At 45.1% G+C, this 18,290-nt stretch overlaps 1 protein-coding gene across 3 annotated transcripts in view; it reads left to right on the top strand.

Annotated features, from left to right (window-relative positions):
• Positions 1-1,494: 1,494 nt before the first annotated feature.
• LOC311506709 (junction plakoglobin-like) overlaps positions 1,495-18,290 on the top strand; it is an 86,679-nt gene continuing 69,883 nt past the window's right edge. For all 3 annotated transcript variants that reach the window (XM_084570774.1, XM_084570771.1, XM_084570772.1), the window contains exon 1: positions 1,495-1,835. The gene's annotated coding sequence lies outside the window, so the exon portion shown is untranslated. The remainder of the gene's footprint in view (positions 1,836-18,290) is intronic.

Raw genomic sequence — 18,290 nt, 5'->3', positions numbered from 1 at the left:
ACATTATGACCACTCTCCTAATATTGTGTAGGTCTCCCTTGTGCCTCATCAGAGAATGGTCATGGGCCTTCTGAGGGTGTCCTGTGGTGTCTGGCAACAGAATGTTGTTAGTGGGAGTCCTTTGGGTCCTATGGGTTGAAGGGGGAGGGGCCTCTGTGGATCAGTTTGTTCCAGTGCATCCCACAGATACTTGATCAGTTTGGGATGTCGTGAATTTGGAGGCCATGTCAACACCTTGTGCTGTTCTTCATGTTTTTTGAGTTGTTCCTAAACTGTTTTTGTGTGTGTGTGTCTGTGTCAGGCTGCATCCTGCTGGGGATGGCTGCTGCCATTAAGGAGTGTCACCGCTATGTGGTGGAGGTTCTTGGTCTGGTCTAGGTGGGTGGTACGTGTCTAAGTAACATCCAAACTAATGCCAGGTCCAAAAGTTTCCCAGCAGAACATTGAATTGTCACAACATCGTCAGTGGTTTTAATGTTGTAGCTAATCGGTGTACTACTACATTAATGTTTGTGGTCTTTATCGCTGAGAAGTCTTGATTTGTCCATAATTTGAAATGCTACATTACCCATGATCCTTAGATAATGCTGTTTCTGTTACAGGCAACTCATAGAAAACGAGGAGATCTCCAGTGGACAGCCTGATGGATGAGGAGCAGGGAAGCTGGAGACACACAGGAGCGTACAGGTGGATGACCCAGACACGGGGTGGAGAGATGAGGCTGCTCAGGAGAGAGCCTGAAGGCAGGGCTGAGTGGCAGGGGTTTCATTCAATATAAATACAGTAATAATTACATTTTAATTCAACTTCCAGACATTCTAGTGTTTATACTCAGGTCACAGAGGTTGTTCTCACTCGACTCGACTAAAAATAAATGCATGAATAAACTGCTGGTATTTAGTTCATCTAATTACATTGCATTTACTTATTGTGAATTTGAAGAAAACATAAAGAAAACCTTCTGTGCTTCTCGAGTTCAGTCCCAAACTTTGTACACTTGGAGCTGAACAAAGTCAGCGTGAGATGCCTGACATTTTGTCCTTGTCCTGACTCTGGTACAAAGTATCTGCAGTCGGTGCAACTGCCGCAGTAGGTTCCTAATGTTGAGTGAAAATAAAAAAGGCTCAGTCACACTACGGGCCTCTTTAAAATGTCAAAAGCGATGTTCAAGTTCAAGATAGAGGTCACTAAATTAGCAAATCAAATTTAAATAGACAGGAAAAGGGTTTTGTTGGCAGATCCTTTCACTTAAACTGGAATAGATTTCAAGGAATAAATGAGAAAATCTAAAAAGCAGAAAAGTGGTACATGCTTTTACACATCAATATAGGAAAATAAATTGTATTATAAATTATCCTGATATGTATTATTTATTTACTTATATATATATATATATATATATATATATATATATATATATACAGTGGTGCATTTCTTATTTTTTATAAAAACATCTGGAGCTGAGTAACACCGCATGTCAGCGCTGATTGCGTGTGACAGCAAAGCGTGAAAGCGACGCCCCTCGCCATCGGAGTGAGACCTCTTCATTTCTCCCCCCTCCTCCTCCGCCGCTGACGCTGTAAGCAGCCGAGCCGCTGCCGGTCCGCTCCCCGCACTCCATCCCGGCTGACTGCGTGCCGCACACCGCCTTTTAAAACGGGGAGACGCAGCAAGAGGCAGAGAGAGAGAGAGAGAGAGAGGGCACGGGAGCGAGTCTGCGCCTGGACTGCACCTGGTCCGTGGATTTAAGGAGAGGAAACGAGAGGAAGAGAGAGTTGAAGCCGTCTCCGCTGCGACAAGGGAGCGCCTCCAGACTGCTGTCCAGTTTTAACAAGGTAACAGAAAAAACAAAAAAAAGCAAAAGAAACGGCTTGCCCGTCTTTTTACGCACGGCTAACGAGCTCGAATTTTACGCACGGACACCACTCGAGATGAGGTGGCAGATAAATAGAGAAAAAAAAAGAGGGGGTCAACACTGACCTCCAAGTCCGTGGTCATCACCCAGCATCACGGCCAACACAAACGCGGTTTTTGTCCGTGAACTGCATCCCCTCTGTCCCGAAACTTCAGCCAGTCTAATGCTTCTGCGTTGGGCGGTTCTCCGGGTTTTCACAGGCATAATTAAAGCTCCCAAGTAAATGAATGCGGATTTCACCTGCGTCCTGGAAGGGGATCATTTTTTGGGATGTTAGAGATGCCTGAGGAGTAGCATGAGCATGTCTCTGTCTACAAGATCAATATGGATAATGCGATCTTGCAGTGCTCTTGCTTGTATGAATGTATACTCTCTCTCGCTCTCTCCGTGTATGTGCGGATCTGGATTGAGACTGTTTGGGAAACGGTGAGGTTTGCGGGTTCAAGTCGCTCCGGTGTGGCTTCCCATGTCGCCTCATGTCTCGGTGCAATCTCCCTCTGCATGACATTCCTCTCTCTTTCTTTCTCACACACTCTCTTGAGCTTTAGAGACGTTTTTTTTTATTATTCCCTTTACAAATCTTCGAGTCTTCAAGGTAAAACATTCTTGCCCAAAATATTCCACAACCCTCCTCATCTATTAGTTTTTGGCTTTGCATGTGTTCCTGATGTGATGGGCGGCAGAAGTGTCTCATTCCAAGCAGATGTTGAGGACAAGGCTATGAAATACATCTGCAGCGAGAGAGAACGAGCCCTTTAGGTCAAATGTAATTGTCACCAGTGGTATTTAATTTTCTCTCTCTCTCCCTCTCGCACACTGTCTCCTTGTCTGTGCTGTTGACTCCACATTCTTTGGCTGTGACAAGCGGGCGTAGCAGCCAGAGAGCCAGCCAAGTGTGTGCGTGTGTGTGTGCGCGGTTTGTGTGCATCGGTGCATGTGATTGGGTGGGTGCACTCTTTGCTCCTCTTGCTCAATATTTGACTCTGCGCGTGTCGGTATGTGCGTCTGGTCTGGACACGTGTGTTTGTGTGCGTCCGGTTTTGTCTCCTCCGTTGCGCACGACCGGCACTGACCGACGGAGAGCTCGACCAGCCTCACCTGTAAGAGACCCAATTAATATGCGAAACCTTTAATATCTATTTTTATTTCTTACATAATTCAGAAGCTCTCGGGGGGGGCTGTCACCTGTTCCCCCTGACAGCCACTGCTCGTTTCCTTCTCCCGCAGGTTCCAGTCGTGCTCTGTAGGAGTGTGTGTTGTTGAGAAAGAGGAAGGGGAGAGGGGAGATTTATCACCCTCCTCAGCATTTCATCAGGTGAAGCTTGTTTTCCCCATGACGGGACACTGGCCTTCAGGCTCAGTTTGAAAGGGCTGAAATGATAAAGAATCATTGATGGGAATTTAACAAGTCCAATTCGATCTTGTGGATGACTGACAGTGTGATACGGGAGTGATTCAAATATATTCTCTTTTTTTTTTTTTTTCTGGTTGTTTGTGAGGGCACTGAGTTCATAAAAAGAGGCGACTCCCAATTTATGTATAGCAGCAAGATATAAGTAAGTGAACCTTTTATGCATTGCTTAGTTCAACACTACACATTTTAAGTAATGTCATCCATCCACCCATCCTTCCTCAAGTTCTTCATGGTATTCCAGATGTCCCTCTGCCAGTAAGCACATTCTAGTTCCTCATATGGGAACCCAAGGTGTCCCGAGGCCAGGTAAGATATAGTTCAGTCCCTCCGGCGAATTCCGGGTCTACCCCTAGGTGTTCTCCCAGCTGGCCCTGGCCGGTAAACCTCCAACGGGAGGTTGCCGAAAGGCATCCTCACCATATGCCCAAACCACCTCAACTGGCCCCTTTTCAAAGAGCAGTACACAAATAGTTGCATTCCTCTTGTCCATACTTCTACATACCTTTACACCCACAATGGCCTTGCAGTGACAGTACAAGTGTCTTTGGGGGGATTCATGGGCTTAATTGTCCTAATCAGCCCGCTTCACGAGGTCTGGATAAAAGGGCATGGCTCCGGAGGCATAGGAAAACCATGTCAATATACCCTTTATTTTTGTAACTCTCATCTGTCTCCACTATATGTTGCACAATACCGAATACATAATTCAAAAGTTCACCGCAAAGGTTAAGTTAATGTCGTCAAAAAACTGTGCTTGGAGTCAAGTGTTAGTAATCCATGACAGGAGATTGGATGTACTTTGAGATATCAAAAAGGACTCGAAAGAGGCATCTGCTGATCTGACCCATGCCTTGCTAAAACACAATTAACATGTTTCTTCATGACTCTGCCATATGCACAACATTGAACAGGCACGGCCGTCCAAGGCCAACACATTCTCATTCACCGTAGATATTGTGTACTATGGTATCAGCTTTTCTCCGAACAACATTCTCTGACCTTTAGTCCTCCAAAGCAGCGGAAAGCTATGCAAATGAATTAAAGAGGCAGATTACTGCACACCATACCCTACCCAGGTAACAAAATCACAAACCACACAAGTCAAAAAGACCTTTGACATCGGTTGACCCGGAGTTCATGAGCCTCTGCCTGCTTTGTTTAGAATGAATGGACTGTACACTGAGTACAATACATCTGTTACGTCTGTTTTGACATGGATGTCCCGTGATATAGTTGTTCATTAGCAGTGGTCACCCTTTTGTGTAGGGGTGTACAAAAGGTCTCTTTGTAGCAACGCCGAATACTCACCCAAGAACATATCCCCATTAAGCCGTCTAACATATTACAACTATTACTCATTCCGGCAAGCTGACCAAGAACTCTTTAATATTTGTTTATTTCCTGTTTGCAGTGAATGCTGTGGGGAGTAGTTGTCGGGGGACAGGATAAGGTCCCACACAAACACAACGGTGCTCTCCTAGGATGCTTTGACAGGTGAAAAACAGTGCATTTTCTGCACTAGTGATGCTGCAGTTAGGAGGCTTTTTGCAGCAATCCTTTCAGAAACAAAAGACGCTACAAAACAGGGTTGGATTTGGTTGCATAAATTATAGATAGTTTTCTTGTTTGGAAAAAGTATGAAGAAAGTCTCAAGTTTGTATATGCACTCTCATACATATTTATCAAAGCTTGGCTTTGTGACCCCTGCAGTACTTTCCAACCACATTTGATATTGTCACAGTTATATATATTCAGAGGTGGAAACATTTTGGTATGCCTGCATTCTTCTCCTGCTCCTGAAGACTTCCACTGGAACACAGTACAGGCTGAATACTCCTATTACCAGAGTAATGTACAGCAAACTATTTCGGTTTCTGCCTCAAAGCCGCTCCTCTAATCCACATTGTATCACCGCTGTAACAGTTCACGCAACTGGTAAATGAGGCAGACATTAGACATTACCTTCCAATTGCCAGCTGAACGAAGAAGCATTTAAATGAAGATTAGGATGGCTAGCTCATTACCCACCACCTCTGCTAGTTAGTGTTTGAAATGTTGGAGCTAGGTCCCATAGGTGTTAGCCTCACATTTGTATTAGCGTACTCATGTAATACTAGATAAGAATACTGGACCACCAACTTTACAAGTTGCCACAAGTAATCTTAACAAATACCTAAAAGTCTTGAATGGTGAACTAAGATGTGTTGGGAAACTCTAATGGAGTCCAATCTAGGAATACCACAGACAGCTAGCATAGTTTAGTAAACAGAGAGGAAGTTAAACTTGAATTGATTTTCAAACCACAAGGAGGGTGCAAGAGACTTGCAGTGGAAACACAAATTGAAAAGCATAGGGTCAAGTTACTATATTAGGTGAAAGAGACAGTTGCACAACCATGCTCTAGAGAATAATTATATTGATGAGGAGGGCATGTCCAGGACTGGTAGATATGAGACAGTAGCTTTGCAGTCATTTCTCGTAGTCCGACAGTTCCATGCAGGTGAAAGGATGTGAGGGATTCTGAAAAAGGCCAAATAACTATGCCATGCGGTGGCGTGGGGCACTCTCAGCAGACAGTTTTCCACGATTGATAGGGTGTCTTCGATGTGCAAGAACAAGTCTCACCCCCTAAGTCTGAGGCTTTTGTTGAATCTATGCGCCAGAGAAGCAGCTAAGGAAAGCTACATTAAAAACCTTAGTGTCTGATTGCAGCAATTTCAGTCAAAAAGATGACTATGAACTCAGACATTCAACACTGTGAGTGTCTTCCAGGAGATGGAAAATGTCTTTCTCAATGGCATAACCATTCAGAACAACTAGAAACCCTCTTGACCCTACCTGTTAATCCATATTTTTCCTGTAAAACCTGGCCTGGCCGCAATTCACCTATGCATCCATCAGTCTCAGTTTGATGCCCTTAAATTGAGCCACACCCTCCAGCTCTGCCTGGGGGATTCCAGACTCGGATGCATACGTAACGCTAGGTCAGCTGCAGGGTGTCCCCTCAGCCGATCCTACCCGTAGCATCTCGGCAAAAAAGGCGCCTACTTTCAACGCCTGCCACCACTTGGACTGTCAGTTCTTTTTTCAGAGCTCCCTCTGCATATCAGAGTTCCTTGTCTCTAAAGGTTGAGCCATCACACGGCACCCTTGAGTGACCAAGCCCGTGACTCAAGCGAATGTGGGAAGATTGACTTTGCGGAAGCTCCACCTCGAGGCTGAGCTGTCTCTCTGCATTACTGATAACGATCAGTCAATCTCACATTCCTTCGTTCACCCGCTTCTGAACAGGATGTACTTAAAACCCTTCATTTAGGGCAGCCATTCACTTCAATCCAAATTAAGAGAACCCCTTTTATCCAGCAGAGTAGAACGATGGCGACAGATGATAAAAAATGATGTTTGGTTTCCATTGGCAATCTCCGGTAATCTGGTCTGATTACTACTTTTACTCTACGGTCCTTTGTGCTAATGGCAGTCTGAACATTAGATGGTTTTACCAAAGCTAACATTGACAAAGACTTTCTGACCTCAGCTAGGAAAAAAAAAGGAATGACAATCACCCTGTTTTACTCATCTCTACATACTGATATTGGGCGGCATTAATGCATCAGTGCAAGTTAGCAAAGCAGCCTCCAAAACATTCAGTAAGCCTTTGCAAATATTTAATAAGGTGCTAATGCCTTCAGCATGGGATTAGGTCCCTTAAGAAACACACGTTGCAGTATCATTAGAAATATTAAATGTAAACAGAGTTTTATTTGTTTACTGTCGCTCCACCAGGGAAGCTTAAAGTTCTCCCTGGCACAGGCAAATCAACTTGGGCTCCAGTGCTGCAGCTGTGTGGGCTGAAATCTCTGAGGAGGCAAGTAAGAGAATGGGAGAAAGAGGGTAAGACCCAAGACGCGCAATCTGAACCATCGCGACCATCCTTCCGAATCAAAAGCCATCCATTTAATGTTCCGTCTCCTAAGGTGCTAGACATCAGATGTATAAAGTGGGCTTGACACTGGCGACTGTGACAGACAGACTTATTTCTCACCGAGGACAGGCACAATGAGTGGACGGCTGCAGGATATTTTACTGGCTGACGTGAAAATCAATGCGGTGGTTGTGGAGATGCCACTCCTAAATCTACACTCTCCAGGAATCTGTGTGTGTGTGTGTGAGCGAGGGAGTGTTTGTCTAAGACTCAAATCATTTCTCTCTTCCTCAGCACTGACCCTGCTTTGCGTCGGCACGATTCTTTATCTTTTCTAACCCTTTTCCCTTCCCTTATCTCCCTCACGCAGAATGCGAATATGCATGCATGTGTGAATGTGAAGGCACGTAAACGGGGTGAAAGGGTTAGACGCACACAAAATGGAAGGTTTTACAAGTCTTTGTGAAATGCTATTACTATGTTTGCCGGATTATTTCCCCACATAAAACCCTTTTGTCCATGAATATTGTATTTGGTTTTCAAAAAAAAAATCAAAAGAAAAAAAAAAATCACGTGACTCTCATGACGTATAGTTTGGTCCATATATTTTTAGCCCTCTACTGCATGGCAACAAGTATCTTATCATAGTTTTGCTAAAAGGCAACGATATCAAATCCATGTTTTTACTTTTTTGTAGTATAAAAAGTCTTGAAATTACAAATATTATACAACATATCCAGGAAATAGTCTCTGCCCCCATCTCCTCCATGGAGATATGACTCTATACTATATACTATCATGATGTTAGGGAAAATAAAAATTGACAAATGTTATCAGTGGTAAGTTAAGTTTAAGTTTTTTTTTTTATCATTTACACCAGTTTTAATGTTAGTTTTTTTTGTAAAATACTAAAACTTATTGGATGCCATTCAGTCTAACAGACTGTGAGTGACTCTGAAACTATGTTTACAAGTATGCATTAGATTTAAACAGGAAAAATACAACTTTTGTTTACATTTTGCTATTTCAGACAAGTCAGAAAATAAGCACTGCAATTATATCAAATTAACGTCACTGCAGATACATATGGATGTACATTTTGACAAGTATAAGTTGATTTTGTTTAATCATTTGCCAACTACCCCTACACCTCAACAACAGTTTATAACATTAGTCCTATATGTTTACATTATATACAATTTTTAAGTCATAAAAAGTGGTTAAAGTACTAATTCAATCATTCATTGATTTTCTGTAACCGCTTGTCCTCTGGAGGCTCACATGGGGAGCTTTATGGTTTGAACCCCCTGTATTTTCTCTTGAGAAGCCTTTTGGTTACGGTAGACTTGTAACGAACTGTCTCCCTCCTGGAGAGTGGAGATCTTCACTTGGCTGGATATTGTGAACTAAGCCTTCTGTTGATGTCCAGGCCCTTTTTATATTGCCGAGCTCACCAGTGCATTCCCCTTTTTTGTGTCAGGATGTATGAAACTATTGATTTGGCCACTCCTACTGTATTATTCCTGAAATCCCTCTCATTGAGAGCTCCACTGAATGTTCTGAATGCAAACTCCACTCTTGGAGTTGAAGGTCTACGCTTTGAGCCAGTATATTCAATGTACAATATTCTTTATTCTACATATGTATAGTATTTTTACAGTCAACTACAAACTGTAGATCTATTTAGCGGAAATACTCATTGGAGAGAATAGTTGACAAAGAACAAGGTCAACATATGACAAAATCCTTAAGATTTTCATCCACTTATCTTTATTATTGGGTAGCGCTCATGGGTAGATCAACTTGAAAAAGTGTTTTTGTCCCTTAAAGCGCACAATTCGTAGGAGCAACGAGTATCTGAAGGTGGAAACCTCCCCGAATGAGTTGTTAGCCTTACGTCATGTCAGGACTGCTCAGAGAAACTCCTATAGAGGTGCAGAAATTTGCTTAGCTTCCTCATCCGTCCTTCTACAAACACGTACAGTAAGTAGTTTTCCAGAACAATTTTACATGGGAACATGGGAGCATGGGAAGTGCTCAAAAACAAAAATGGTGTGGACATGGCTGGAGAAAAGAGGTGCCGAGACTCCCAAAACCTGATGGAGGCCCTATAAGTCATTAGTTTCGGCTCATCATGTTCATCCGAGCTCCGCTGCAAAACAGTGGAGCCGTGCATGCTGTGTGTATCATCTTGCTGTAATAACCCCCAAGCATGTGACTGCGATTACTGGCTCCTGTGCTGACTACGCAAAACAGCGCATTAAATGTATCAGAATTGAGTTGTGAGTTACGTGCGCAGCCGGTAGCGGGTGACTCCGCGCGGGGAATAATTTAGCGCCGGCTGAGGTATCGAGAAATGAAACTGTTATCGCGAAGTGAAACATTAGAATGAATTTTAGGTGAGGTTTGTGCCAGTTCGCAGCTTGGCAAAAGACAACAGAATCACAGCGAGCCAGATACTGTGGGCAGCACTGCCAAGTCTGTGAGGACACACACTGATTCACGGGCTGTTTCAGCCCTGATAACAGACAGCGCAACCCCTGTGTGTGTGTGTGTGTGTGTAGAGTAATGTTTTAAATGTCTAAAGTGAAAGTATTTTAAATGAAATATAGACAAAAACCAAACCAACTTTCTCACCCAGGCATTTGTTTGTGGTAGAAAATTTGTCCGGAACCTTTCTGTTGGGAACTGATTATAAGCGGGCTCTTGGACGGTAGCTTTCTGACGTCAGTATTTGTCAGTATATATGTGTGTCAAATGCAGGCACACGTACATAAATGAGAGATTTGTGTGTGTGTGTGTGTGTGTGTGATCATACTGTATGTGTATGCGTTAAATTACAAAGTATTGATTGTAATAGTGACCTAGGTTTCTATAGTTTATAATATGGTGTGTGTAAATCCATTGGAAAAATTGAAGTAACAGCTCTATTAACCTTAAGCACCTGCTAACCTCATTTCCATAATGGTTTAGCACTTACACCAATCAGCCACAACATTACGACCACTGACAGGTGAAGTAAATAAACAGGCAACCCCACCCCATAGCAATGACACTCCTCAAAAAAACGGGAACACACACAAAAACGGTTTAGGAACAACTCAAAAAAACATGAAAAACAGCACAAGGTGTTCACCTGACCTCCAAATTCCCCAGATCCCAAACTGGATGGCACTGGAGCGAGCCTGAACCACAGAGGCCCCTCCCCTCAACCCATAGAACCCAAATTCCCCCCACTAACAACATTCTGTTGCCAGACACTACAGGACACCCTGAGAAGGCCCATGTCCATTCTCTGATGAGTCATAACTGTTTTGGAGGCACAAGGAAGACCTAATATTAAGAAAGTGGTTTTAATGTTGTGGCTGATCGGTGTATATAAGGCAGATGAAGCCAATTATTTTGTTGGCTTACCAAAACCAAATACATATACCCAGCAGAACATTTTGTAACAAGGTACTTGAGACACCAACACGTATGGCCCCAAGTGTCGTTGTGTGGCCATGACTCTGGACACTGAACTCTTTCAGAGCATCCATCAGCTTTTGGAAGTCCTCTTTTTCTTTTCATTTTAAAATCAACCATGTCAGAAACAGCAAAGCTTGTGACCAGCTCCCAGTCAGAAATGATGAGTAAATGATCTTCAGGATTTGCTGGTGCAAGTCTTATCCGCTCTGGCACCGACTCAATACATCCCAGGACTTAAAAAAAAAAAAATCTGCTGCTGAAGCCCTGGCGCCATTGCACCACGGTGCAACTTCAGAGACCTCGTGGAGTTCAGGCCTTGGCAGGCTGCTGCTGTTTTGGCGTCGCACGGAGGGCACGGACGCTTTGGCTCATCAGCGTATGCACATGAGTGAGCATTTGTTGGAAAATATTGTCGATTATAATATATTCCTGTTCTCTTGTGGGAGGATGGATAACCTAATTTAGTTTAGGTCGTCCGTGCAGTCGGGGCGCTCTGAAATCCATCTAACTCCCTGCCCAGCTCCATCATCATTTTAATGCCAGAGAATTAATGTCAGCTCGTGCGACCCTGACCCTTCATCTACTTCCACCTGGCTCCTGGTAAATGCTGGTGCCGCATTCTGCCTCTTCGCTTGTCACCGGTCAACTTGGTTTAGGATGATGGAAGAGACTAAAATGGAATGTAAATATCACAGCTTTATATTCACATTGAGTGGATGATATTTTATTCATCCGGGCTGTATTCGCAGCGGTACTGGATCTGGGGTGAAAGCAGGGAAGCGTGTCTCCGGGGCTCGGAGCGCTCTGATTGGGTGAGAGTGAGTCACACACATGTTCTCTAATGAGCTGACAGGCCACATCAGCGCTGAGTGTCCGGGCCCTCTGAGTGTCTCGGTGTGTGCAGTCCTATGCCAATATGTGCACATGCCTCTGCCACTTTTAAATGTGTGTGTGTCTGTGTGCATGCGTGGTTGCACCTTAGGGCCCGGCGGAGTATTGAGGCCAGTTGAAACAGGGCGACATCAGAGGTATGCTAATCCGCTGCGCTCACCAAGACACACACACACCATTTTTGCACATACGCACATTTTTATTATTTTTTTTTTTCTTCTTGCTTCCATTTTACCCTCTTCCGAACTGGTTTAATTCTACCAGATAGATGAGATACGGCTTCGCGTTTTTTTCCCCCCAGTTGTCCCGATTCATGATAATTACAGCACGGGTCGCTAGTCAGCAGCTCTGCCGGACTCCCACTGCCACTCCCCTACAAGCTGCCTCCGTACTGTCAGCCTCACAGGCCTGAATAGCTACCTGCCTGCGGCCGGGCTGAGCCTGTATGGTACATGCCAATCAATCTAACATGTCTAGAAGATGTTCTTAGAATATAAAGCGGATCCGCGCTCTCACATGTCAGCGCCGTGTTCTTCTAGCCTCGGGAAGTGAATATCCACAGATGTGGTACGTGTTTGATCCCCGTATACCCGGTTCAGCCTCAACTATATTTGTGTTATTATTCTGTGGGCGGAATTAATATATACACCGATCAGCCACAGCATTAAAACCACTGACAGGAGAAGTTTTGGACCTGGCATTCATGTAGATGTTGCCTAGACCATCCACCTAGACCAGACCAGACCAGACCAGACCAGGCACCTCCACCCCGTATCAATGACACTCCTTGGTGTACAGCAGCCATCCCCAGCATTTTGCAGCCTGACACAGGCACACACACACAAAAACAGTTTAGGAGCAACTCATAAAAACATGAAGAACAGCACAAGGTGTTGACCTGGCCTCCAAATTCCCCAGATCCCAAACTGATCAAGTATCTGTGGGGTGATCCACAGAGGCCCCTCCCCTCAACCCATAGGACCCAAAGGCCCTCCACTAACAACATCCTGTTGACAGACACCACAGGACACCCTCAGAAGGCACATGTCCATTCTCTGATGAGTCACAACTGTTTTGGAGGCACAAGGGAGACCTACACAATATTAGGAAGGTGGTCATGATGTTAAGCCTGATCGGTGTATGGGATTTTATTGAAGTATTTGACTCAATCTACCTTGTGTAAGATGTGTCTTTACTAAAATGTAGTATCCTGCTAAGCAGTATATCGTGGGTACACATGTAAGGGCTCCACTTGATGTTTCGGTTCACGCATGCAAAGTGCAAAAGCGCTGGATGATGTTGAGTCTAAATTTAAAGGTGCAGCGATCAGCGATGCTCCACCAATCAATGGCCTCTTTGTTCGGAATCAGCTGAGCCAATCACAAGCGAGCGTGCCATCAAAAGCCCGCTCTGCTCTTCTAGGAAATCCTGCTTTCTTTCTGGACGGTGCAGAACAGCAGGATGTTGACACATAACAGCAGGACAAATCTGACGCCAGGGACGGCTGGTGCGGGTTTATTTCAACAGTTAATTAGGGTAAATAAACTAAATAAATAAATAAACGAGAACGTAATTAGTGAAGCTGTTTATATGGCCGCATAAATCTACTCGTCCTCCTTTTACATATTCTATTTCATCATCCTTAGTATAAAGCTTACGTCAGGGAGCGCACTGCGAGTTATCTCAAGAACATAACAGGCGAGTCGTAGCCCACCAGTCTTGTTCATAGAGGCATGTGGGGTTATCCTTTACAGCCTCATGCCATTTGCATGCAATCCCATGACGGTAAACACAGCAGGAGGTTGTGCGTGGTAGCACAGCTCGCTGACGCAACACGTCTCCGAAAGCTGCAGATTCATAACAGATGCGCCCTGCCCGTTCCAGATGTCGCGCAGTTTAATGAACCGAAGAAGAGGCGTCTAACCGTATATTGTGTGAGGCAGGTGCTGATTGATGAATGCAGATTGATTTACCGGGTCTTTTTTGCTTGATACGATATGGCGAAAGAAGACTGGCAGCACGATGACGTCGCATTAGGAACAGATGAGGTTCTGGGTCGTGACGCGCAAAGCTGGCATTTGGCCATTTGGCGGTGTTGCCTAAACAGTGACTTGCGACTGGGATCTGTGGCATCGCCTCATGTTATTGATGCCTGGACCGAAAATGTTGGACTTGAACCTACCGCGACAATTGCAGCCGACGGCCGCCTAGCGTGCGCTTTCTGCACTTGCGCGAAAGGAAACAACGATACATCAGTAGGTGGTGGTAGTCTGCAAGGGTCATTCAAAAATTAGCTGGGAGGCTAGGACGCTAGGAAGGGCTACAAACCTGTTGTAATAGAGCTGGTGTCTTCTGAATCATGCAGTTGATATGCTGTAGGTTATTCATTCCAGATGGACCTTGGTGAAAAGGACTGCAACAGGGCAAACAGAGAAGATTAAATGAGCCACTTAAACACAAAAAAGAGAATGGAAGGACGTCTGGGAGAGGAGAGCCAAGGCCAAAACAACAAACTATAAATGCCAATAACCTACGCTTGGATGAGCAAAAAATAGGTTACAAACATATTGCTGGTTTAGCGCAAGGGCTGGAAAACAACACAAAAAAGGACAAACTTGGCAATTCACACCAACAATACACAGAATACTCTATGGTACTCTATAGACGCTAGATTTACAAAAGCAGTCCTACCCCTGAACACAAAGCAACCTACATCTTAAGGCCTAAACAAAAGACGCAGACCCATTGTACGGTTGCAATAAACTGGCCGAGAAGCCCACATGGCACAGCGCTCCGGTCTTTTTATACTCCAGTGGGTCGCGATTGGTTGCAGTAGCGCCAATGATGGGGGAAAAAAGAAGAAGGGAGGAACAGGGGCCGCTGGCAGATTCCTAAAGTAGGAGGATATAACGGAAATATTTGTGTATTTGAATGTTCTGATCAGATAAAGCTGTAAAGCGTCTTTGACTTGTTTGTTGCGCTGCCTCTCTGAGATGAATTTAACTCGCTGAGTCGGCTGAAAAGCTGAAAAGTCAAGGGTCAGACCAGTGCCAATGGTGCGGGACAGACCACAAAAGCTACAGGGTCACGGATGCTCAGCGACGGCTTGACACTGTGAAAAACAGACGGCCGTAAGCGCGGCGCTTCGCGGCCCGAAGAAGCATTTGCCAACGTAATATCAAGAGCTCGCGCTGCGGTTTCCCCACACATGAATGAACCTCTTGCCTGTTTGCTCCTCTCCACCGCGCGCCCTGCGCTTTGTCACCAAAAATACCGCTCAGATGAGCACAGGAGGGTAAATCCCAAACAGTCTTAAGTGCTGTTTGTTCTGGTCGCCACGAAAACAGGGTCTTATGATTTTATGAGGTCTGTCTGTGCCTACTGGAGTCCCCCAGTCGGTGTTTACCCCCCTCCCTCCGGCGTCATCTCCTGGTTCTGCTGTCTCACGCTAAAAAAACTCTAGGTTCATAAGAGCAGGCAGCATCAAGCCACCCACGTTCACAGATCCAACACTTAGGTATGCACCTTGCATGTGGCGCTAAAGGAGCAATGTCCGCGGCGGCCATCGCAAGAGGCTCAAAGGCACCTCAGCAGAGGTCCGACACGGGATGAAACCCGTGACTCTCTCTGCCGGCTGACTCAAATTTCTGTAATCTTTCCACCGAGGAAATTATCTCCAAACAACAGAGAGTGCTACCTCTGCTCGTTGCCATGGTGAACCTCGGCAGGTCTGAGCCTCAGGTGTGTGCGTCGGTGCACGTACCTCTCTCTCTCTCTGTATATATGTGTGTGTGTGTGTGAGCAGGTAAGAAGAGAAGGAAGCAGAGAGAGTGATTAAAATTAGGAAGACGTTCAGTTGGAATCCTCTCCCCGCGATGCTCGCTCATTCTCTGCTAGCCTCCGCCTGTGTGTGTGTGTGTGTGTGTGTGTGTGAGGGCAGCAGTGTTTTCTCTCTCGGCAGCTTTCCACCAGTCGGCAGCCTGCATGGTAATAAGCTGTTAGGTGGCAGACTTTACCTTCCACACACACACACGCATGCACACGGACACCCACACGGTGATAAAGCGGCATTATCCTTCCCCTCCATCCTCATATGCATTTCTTCTTCATCCCTCATTTCCTCCCTCGCCCTCGCATGTGTTCGTTCTCTTTCTTTTCTTTTTTTTCTGCCCCTTCTCTTTTCTCTCCCCCAGCTTCGCCTGTTATCGTTTCTGTCTCGGAGCTTTTCTCTTCAGTCAAGCGTGGCGCACGCACGCACACGATCGCCCTCGCGCAAACGCAGAAACATCCATCCGCGCCGCTGACAAGCCGCGGCGCACGTGCATATATTTGTGTATGCACGCCATTCCTCTTGGATGCGCACCCCTGCTAGCCGCGTGTCTGTGTGCGCGCACGCGCTCTCCTGTCAGGCTGCCCTGCTCTATATTTGCTGTATCTGTGCCAGCCCACCGGCCATGCACAGCCCACCTCTCTTTCATTCAGTCGCTATCTGCCTCTACTTACGCCGCGCACGCTTGTATTTGTCTTGGCATGCGCGCGCGTGCAGATTATTCGAGTTTGCAAAAGCAGCAAACGGTGACAGAAGAAAAGAGGAGCAGGAAGGGAACAAGGCCGAAGAGGAATGGGTTAGGGGTGGGGGGTAAAAAAAAAAAAAAAAAAAAAGACGAGAGGGAGGATAGGAGAGAGGTAGCCAACGGGCAGGATAGAGCTGTCCATGTGTGTGTAATGGGAGAGTGAGGATGTGAAGCCAAGTGTAAAGAAATAATCTTGACAAAGCCTGAAAATACTTCGGCTCAACCGCGACCGGAGCCAACACACACAGAGCTCTAATGTTGATAAATGTGGAATTCAGTCACTTAATGAGAGTCATTCTCATTTTAAAAGTAATGGATATAGTACGCAGGTTATCTCCCTGGGTTTCAACATGTCATCGTTGTGTTATTTACTAAATGGAACCTCCTCTGTCTCTACGTATGAGGGATGTAACACAAAGCTACAGTCTGCCTCATGTATATATGTATTCAGATTATGCTGGGAGTGGGTTCAGTGGGATCAGTTGTTAGAAAGTGTCTTACCGGCTTAATTCTGACGGTTTTCTCACAAATGTCATGTTTATCCGTCTGCAAACATTACTTAAGTGAAAACCCCACAAACATTTAACCAGGTCTTCGGTTATAAATAGGCCCCAGACAGGCCTATTTTGACTCTGCAAGGTCCAAGTTCACGTGTTGCGATGCGTTTCCTGATGTTTTCGGGAATTGGCGTCCAGTAACATTGGAGTTTAGTTGCGTGGAGTTTTCTCTTTGTAGATTTAAGGTCGTGAGTTTTGAACATTTCCTGTTCCGTCGACGAGTTTTGGATCCAGTTGTTTTTTTTTTGTGTTTGAAATGATCCCTTACCCCGTGTCTTTTAGTTAGTTTTACCCCCTGTCTTTGTGATTAGGAAATGGTTTTCTCCTTGGGTTTGCTCCTCCCTTTCTAGTTTCACCTGTGTCTCGTTTCCCCATTAGTGATTGTGCATATTCCTGGATGTACCTTTTGTGTAGTTCCAAGTGTTCTTCCCTCCGAGTGTCATAGTTCCTTGCTATCCATGCTACTTATTAGTTTTGTGTGTTCCTAAATTCCTTATTTCCCCTTAGTGGGTCTCTCTGTTTCTTGGACTTTTTGGATTACCCTGATTTTGGACTTCCTCGTCTCTGCAGCACCTTTTGTTCTCCATGTTGTAAGTTCCCATTTATTAGTACATCCTGCCTTAGGGTATTTTGCATTTAGGGAAGGAAAACTATGATATTCCTAATGGTCTTATCTTGTCATCTTGTATGCGTTTGCGTTTTCCTATATTAAAGGGGAACTACCGTTTTTTACAACCTGGACCTTATTTCTGGCATAAAATACGATTGTTTACTCACTCATATAACTTTAGTGTTATTTGGAGACCTTCGGAAGATATTTAGCTCCAGTGGCTAGGAAATAGCACTAGCGTATCGTAACAAAATATTGGTGAAATGAACGACTTTCGCGGCAGATAATGCGTTATTTAGAGACTGCGTTTCGGTGCCCCATTCACTCCCATTATATGGATATACGCGGCACTCCACTGGAGCTAAATATCGTCCCAAGGACTCCAAATATCACCAAAGTTATATGGGTGAGTAAACGATCGTATTTTATGCCAGAAATAAGGTCCAAGTTGTAAAAAACGGTAGTTCCCCTTTAAATTAGCCAACCCTTAGCTTTGCTAAACTGACACCAAGTGTAGCCAGCGGTGTTCTCTGGACTTACGACTGACAATACCACTTTAACGTCAAGTAAGCCGTAACTACAAGCTCACAAACTCCATTTGAAGGCACCAAATAACATTCCCAGAGTGGAATACAGCCATCACGGTGGTATCGCATCCATCTGTGCTATTCCTGCTGCGACAAGTCAAACTGTCAATGCTGGAACAGTGTGTGGGCAATTTGACGATCCAATAAGCGAACTATCAAACTTCTGTTCGCAAGGACGGCGCCGCGTGCGGCGGGCAACACGGGTGCTCACGTTGGGAGAAATCAAAGCAGCCCGTGCTGAGCAAAGGCCAGTTTTAAGCACTGATCTAGACTCTGTCAAACTGCCACCCATGTGTGAAGGAATGAGCTACCAGAGAGTGGTCCAAACTGGCTTCGGGCTGCGCAGTCCACG

Source organism: Chelon labrosus (genome assembly GCF_963514085.1).
Source record: "Chelon labrosus genome assembly, chromosome: 21".
NCBI lineage: Eukaryota > Metazoa > Chordata > Actinopteri > Mugiliformes > Mugilidae > Chelon > Chelon labrosus.
Note: the sequence above shows the minus strand (reverse complement) of the source record. Positions and strands in the feature narration are given on the sequence as shown.